This window comes from Suricata suricatta, chromosome X (assembly GCF_006229205.1).
Source record: "Suricata suricatta isolate VVHF042 chromosome X, meerkat_22Aug2017_6uvM2_HiC, whole genome shotgun sequence".
NCBI lineage: Eukaryota > Metazoa > Chordata > Mammalia > Carnivora > Herpestidae > Suricata > Suricata suricatta.
The window spans coordinates 40084426-40091233 of record NC_043717.1 but is presented as its reverse complement, the minus strand read 5'-3'; the positions used below and the strand labels follow the sequence as shown (position 1 = coordinate 40091233).

The following is a 6808-nucleotide window of genomic DNA, read 5'->3' as shown; positions in this document are numbered from 1 at the left end:
GTCCCCTAGTCTCTGGGTCCTCAGTCACACATTGCCCTTCCTCCTGACTCCCAGCTCTGGCCCTCACTCCCTCACTAGGCTAGTTCCCTCTTGGGACAGGACAGTATGGAGATGAGCCCTTTCCCTCACAGAGGGCTGGAAGCGATGTGAGGACAGGAACAAGGAGTGACTCATTTTTGTGTTCCCTCCACAGCATCTGAGGCAGGTCAGACCAAAAGATGGAGGAAAGTATATAGGATGTACCTGATGCATAATGTACTGCTTTCCTATAACTGTGGAAGGCACTCCGTTTGTCTGTCTCTCAGACCCTAATTCAGATTCTCCTGGTCTAATAGTTTCAGATTTCACTCCAGTAGGCATCAGCGGTTTGCCTCTGCCCAAGGCACCATGAACTTCAGGCCCAGGCCAAACAGTACACAGTTCCCATCACAGACTGAGAAACTTCTGTCTTTTTTGCTATTTGTTTGACACCATTAATTCTTGTCATTCAACATGGTGTTTTCTTTGGCTCGGGCATGGGAAAAGAGGTGGAACAAAGAGAACCCTTGGCCTGGCCCATTGCATCCTCTCGCCTTAGGATTCTGATAAATCACTGGCTTTCTAATTGGGCGACAGCTGGGAGAAGCCTCGCGGCTGCTCCCCCTGCTCCCAGCTGCTCCCCCTACTTGCTGCTGCTCCCCCTGCTCCCCGCTGCTCCCTACTGCTCTCCATACTCCCCCTACTCTCCCCTTGCTCCCCCTACTCTCTGCTGCCCTGCTCCCCCTGCTCCCTGCTGCTCCCCCTGCTCCCCGTTGCTCCCTACTGCTCTCCATACTCCCCCTACTCTCCCCTTGCTCCCCCTACTCTCTGCTGCCCTTCTCCCCACTGCTCCCCCTGCTCCTCCTACTCCCTGATGATTCCCGCTCTCCTGCTACCCTTTGTCCTTCCTGCTCCTTACTGCTACCCCTGCTTACCCTGCTCTCTCTGCGTACCTTCTTCCTGCTGCTGCCCACTACTTCCCACCCGGGCTGCTTACACTACTTATCCTGCTCCCACTACTCCGGACTGTACTGCTGTTCCCCCTACTCTCAGTGCTCCCTGCTGCTCCCCCTATTCCCCACCATTCCCCCTTCTCCTCTCTCTCTCACTGCTCCCCTTGCACTCCAACTCTCCACTGCTCCCCGCTGCTCCCCCTGCTCCCCTCTGCTCCCAGAGGCCCCACCCTTCCCCCCCCCAAGAGAGAAGAAATCAGTGCCTCTGGAACTGAGGCTGAGGCTGAGGCTCTTTAATGAGAAACTGCATCTGCTACTTCCTTTCACAGAGTGACCTCCTAAAGGCCACCTTCTGGCAGTGCCTGAGCCCAGAAGAGATTCCTGTTGCCACCCTTGGGGAAGATGAATAACCAAAGTCAAGGTTCCACTGAATCAAAAGGGAAAACATATTGCTGAATGACTCATTCTTTTAATTAATTTCCTTAGTAACCAGTAAGGATCTTGCTGAAGATTCATTCTTTTAATTAATTTCCTTACTAACAGGTTGACAAGTTTTTGAAATGTTCACAGTACAAATTGCCCACGTTTGAGGCGCCTGGGTGGCTCAGTTGGTTAAGCCTCCTGCTCTTTATCTCAGCTTATGTCATGATCTCATGGTTCATGGGTTTGAGCCCCTGATTAGGGTTCTGCGCTGATGGCGCTGATGGTGAAGGCACAGAGCCTGCTTGGGATTCTGTGTCTCCTTTCTGCTCCTCCCTGGATTGTGCAAACGCTCTCTCGCTCTCTCTCTCTCAAAATAAATAAATGCATGAGAAAGAAATTGCTCACGTTTTAGGCCTTAATCAGCCACCGATTCTACTGGTTGCTTGGTTGCAGCTCTGTGTTGATTCCAAAGAGGTTAGAAATTGTTTTTTTAAAAAAATGTTTATTAAATATCTTCCTGCACATGGCAGGTTGCCAGGCAATGCATAAGGATAATAAAACGCCTGGCCTCTCCTCTCCTGAAAGAAAATCATCACTGGGAAAGGGCACAGGCATGCAAGATAAAAAGCAGAATCAAGGCTGAACCCATGCAGGAAGGGAAAGATACTGTCCTTATCATATTCCGACCAGAGACACATACATTCTGGAAACAGTTTCTTAAAAGGTAGAAAGCAAAGAACAGAGCCAACAGAGAAAAAAATTTTGACATGAGCAGTTGGGATTAGATGCCATACAGTTGAATAAACCAGACCCCCATAGCCCAGAGTCCAAGTTTTTCTATATTGTATTTTTCTGCTGTCATCAGTATCATCATCATCATCACTGTTACATCACATATTATTTACATCTTGGCAGCTACCCCTTAGGTAATAAATACCTCCTTGTGGTCACCTCCGCCTCGACTCGCACTGCATCCAGAATTGTTCTTTTCTCTATGCCTGTGTGTTTGTGGGGCCACAGAGGAAGGACGACAGCCTGAGCCAGACTGCAGAAAACGGAAAATCAAATACAGGACATCCACTTTCTTAGAAGTGCTCTCAGCTTGCCCTGGTGAGCTGAGCCCCTTCAGCCTGCTTTTCTTCTTCTTTTTTAAATTTTATTTGAGAAAGAGATTGAGAGTGTGCAAGCAGGGGTGAGGGGAAGGTGGAGGGCAGGAGAGAATCTCAAACGGGCTTTATGCTCAGCCCAGAGCCCAACACGAGGCTCGATTCCATGAAACGTGAGATCATGACCTGAGCTAAAATCAAGAGGGGGACGCTCAACTGAGTGAGCCACCCAGGTGCCCCTACTTCTTCATTTTATTCATCCAAGATTGTGTCCGGCCCTTTCTTTGAGGCAATGCCTGGCACAGGACCCAACTCGTAGCTATAATTATGTTTTTTCCTATTGTTCCTTTAGCAGATCCATCCTTCTGCAAAGGTTGCCTGTTTTAGAGATGATGTGGAGAACATGGGTGACTTTATTATAAATTACTTTATGATAAATACTACATAAACTTCTGCAGCATAAGAAAATTCAGATATATAAGATGGATACTAATCAAAATTTTTATGGACTAATTCCCCCCAACCCCCAAAAAACAGGTGTAACCATGTATGTGAATGTACGGGAGCGGTCAGAGGTTGGCCAATTTTTAATATTGCCAAGTTAGGACATTCAAAAACTAAGAAAGCTTCAACTTCTAACTATTCCCACCATCATTTTATGAAAGTAAGGACATTTTTCACATTAAAAAAAAGGCAAGAAGGACATAATCTCAGAATATAGCCATGTCATCCTCTGAGGTTCCAGAGGTCCAGAAAAGGAAGCAAGAATGGGTATGAAGAACTGACACATGAAAAGATACTCAACATCACTAATCATCAGGGAAGTGCAAATCAAAGCTACACTGAGACACCACCTCACATCTGTTGGAACGACTATTATGAAAAAAGCAAGAAACAACAGGTTTTGGGGCGCCTGGGCGGCTCAGTTGGTTGGGTGTCCAACTTTGGCTCAGGTCATGATCTCGCGGTTGATGAGTTCGGACCCTGCTTCAGGCTCTGTGCTGACAGCTCAGAGCCTGGAGCCTGCTTTGGATTCTGTGTTTCCCTTTCTCTCTGCCCCTCCCTTGCTTGTGCTCTCTCTCAGTTTCTCAAAACATTAATAAGTGTTAAAAATTTTTTTTAAAGAAACAACAGGTGTTGGTGAAGATGTGGAGGAAAAGGAACCCTCACGCACTGTTGGTGGTGATGTAAACTGGTGTGGCCACTGTGGAAAACAGTATGGAGGCTCCTCAAAAAATTAAAAGTAGAAAAACGGGATCCAGTAATTGCACTGCTGGATATTTGCCCAGATAAACCTAAAGCACTAGCTCGAAAAAATATATGCCCTCCCATGTTTACGGCAGCATTATTTGCAGTAGCCAAGATATGGAAGCAACCCACGTGTCCATCCCTAGATGAATGGATAACAAAAATGTGGTTTATATATACAATGGAATAGTACTCAGCCATAAAAAAGAATGAAATCTTGCCATTTGCAACATAGATGGACCTAGAAGGTATTAGGTTAAGTGACATAAGTCAGAGAAAGGCAGACACCACATGATTTTGCTTTTTTGTGGAGTCTAAAAAACAAAACAAAGGAACAAAACAAAACAGAAACAGAACAGACTCATAAATACAGAGAACAAACGGTGGTTGCCAGAGGACAGGAGGGTAGAAGGATGGGTGAAATAGGTGCAGAAGATTAAGACAAACTTCTAGTTTAGGTTGATTCTTTCTCTCTCTCTGCCCATCCCCTGCTCGCACATGCTCTTGCTCTCTCTCAAAAAAAAAAAAAAAAAAAAAAAGAGATTGGTGCAGCCATACCCCACTTGCAGGGGCAATGATTTGGGGAAGAAACAAGGAAACAGCACAGAAACCATGTTCTATTTGTGGAAGCCTGGAAAAATCTGATTTCAAGCTAAGAAAAATAAATCTGTTGTGAAGACTCCTGGGAAAAGACTCTCACGTTCCTACTGGCAGGTCCTTGTGGAAGTCAGCAGTCTCTGCCAGGGGAATGGTGGGTAGTGGCTGCAGCACTCCCACGTGTGCTCTCTCTCTACTCTCTCTCTCTCTCATGTATGGTGCCAGGGTGAACCCTGGGCTTGGCTTCCAGCCATACCCTGTGGTTGGTGTTGCTGTGTCTGCTGGGGCAAGATAAAACCTGTCCGTCTTTCCTGGCACACTGGGCACATTTTCATAGTTTTAGCAAGGTATAGTTTACATACCATAAAATGTACCTATTGTTAGCATACAATCCAATGATTTTTAGCACATTTATAGACTCATGCAAACATCATCACAAGCCAGTACTTTGTTACTTTTTATTGCTGACAGTAATCTATTGTGTATCAGATACACCACATTTTGTTTATCCATTCATCATTAATGGGCATATGGACAGGTTCTGGATTTTTATTATTATGAATAATACTGCTATCAATATCAGCATAGAAGTTTTTCCTTTCTTTTCTTTTTTTAATTTTTTAATGTTTACTTATTTTTGAGAAGCAAAGAGCACAAGCAAGGGAGGAGCAGAGACGGAGGGAGACACAGAATCCAAAGCAGGCTCCAGGATCTTAACTGTCAGCACAGAGCCTGACACCGGGTTCGAACCCACGGACCGTGAGATCATGACCTGAGCCGAAGCCTGACGCTTAACCGACTGAGCCACCCAGGCACCCTGAATTTTTTCCTTTTTTTAATGTTTATTTTTGAGAGAGAGACAGAGCATGAGCAGGGAAGGGGCAGAGAGAGGGAGACCCAGAATCCTAAGCAGGCTGCAGGCTCTGAGCTGTCAGCACAGAACCCAATGCAAGGCTCAAACTCATGAACAGCGAGATCATGACCTGAGCTGAAGTCAGACGCTTAACCGACTGAGCCACCAAGGCGCCCCTCTTTTGCCTGTTTTTAAATTGAGTTGTTTGTCTTCTTATTGAGTTTTAAGAGTTCTTTGTATTTTCTGGATATGAGTCATTTATCAGATGTGTGGTTTGAAAATGTTTTCTTCCAGTCTATGGTTTGTCTTTTCATTTTCTTTCTTTTTTCTGAGAAACAATATTTTATCTCACAATATTCCTTGAAATAAATACTGGACAGGTATATATCAAGTCTGCAGTGTGTTTATTCTGAAATGATAGAAATTTTAGGTAGTGAACTTTTTGTTTTTCATGTTAAATATTTCTGTATTTTTTCATTTTTTAAAGATTTTATTTTGATTTTTAAAAATGTATTTATTTATTTTGAGAGGGAACACAAGCACATGAGTGGGCGGAGGGGCAGAGACAGAGGGAATGAGAGAGAATTCCAAGCTGGTTCCACACTGTTAGCACGTGGCCCAATGCAGGGCTCGATTCTAAGAAGTGCGAAATAATGACCTGACCTGAAGTCAAGAATCAGTCAACCGACTGAGCCACTCAGGTGCCCCATAAAGATTTTACTGTTTAAAGTCATCTTGACACCCAACATGGGGCTCAAACTCACACCCTGAGGTTGAGAGTTACACGCTCTACCAACTGAGCCACCAGGTGCCCCTAATTTTTAAATTAAATTAAATTATTTAATTTAATTATTTCATTTGTTTTTTAAAATGTTTTAATATTTATTTTTTAAGACAGACAGACAGACACACACACACACACACACGCACACGCAGCGTGAGCAGGGAAGGGGCAGAGAGAGAGGGAGACACAGAATCTGAAGCAGGCTCCAGGCTCTGAGCTGTCAGCACAGAGCCCGATGCGGGGCTCGAGCCCACGAACCGTGAGATCATGACCTGAGCTGAAGTCGGCCGCTCAACTGACTGAGCCACCCAGGCGCCCCTATATGTTTTCATTTTAATGGGTATTAATTTTTTGTGTAAAAATATGGAATATCTCATGAATTTGTTGTATCAGTCCTTGCACGGGTGCCATGATAATCTTTTCTGTATTGTTGCAATTTTAGTATATGTGTTGCCAAACCAAGCATTGTCTTTTCATTTTCTTAGAGGTGCCTGTTTTTAAAAGTTTGGGGTTTTTTTTGTTTTTTGTTTTGTTTTGTTTTTAGTAGGCTTCACGCCCAGCGTGGAGTCAGATTCAGGGCTTGAACTCAGGACCAGAGATCAAGACCTCAGATGAGATGAGATGAGGAGTTGTAAGACTGAGCCACCCAGGCGCTCCTCTTAGTGGTGTCTTTTGAAATGCAAACACTTAAAAAAATTTTTTTAATGTTTTTTATTTATTTTTGAGAGACAGAGAGAGACAGTGGAGCAGGGGAGGGTCAGACAGAGAGGGAGACACAGAATCAGAAGCAGGCTCCAGGCTCTGAGCTAGCTGTCAGCACACAGCC

At 44.7% G+C, this 6808-nt stretch overlaps 1 non-coding gene across 1 annotated transcript; it reads right to left on the bottom strand.

Moving 5' to 3' along the window:
- Nucleotides 1-6339: 6339 nt before the first annotated feature.
- Nucleotides 6340-6444, bottom strand: LOC115284477. Its single transcript, XR_003905230.1, has one exon. It is a non-coding gene; the product is annotated as a U6 spliceosomal RNA (small nuclear RNA).
- Between the last annotated feature and the right edge of the window lie 364 nt (nt 6445-6808).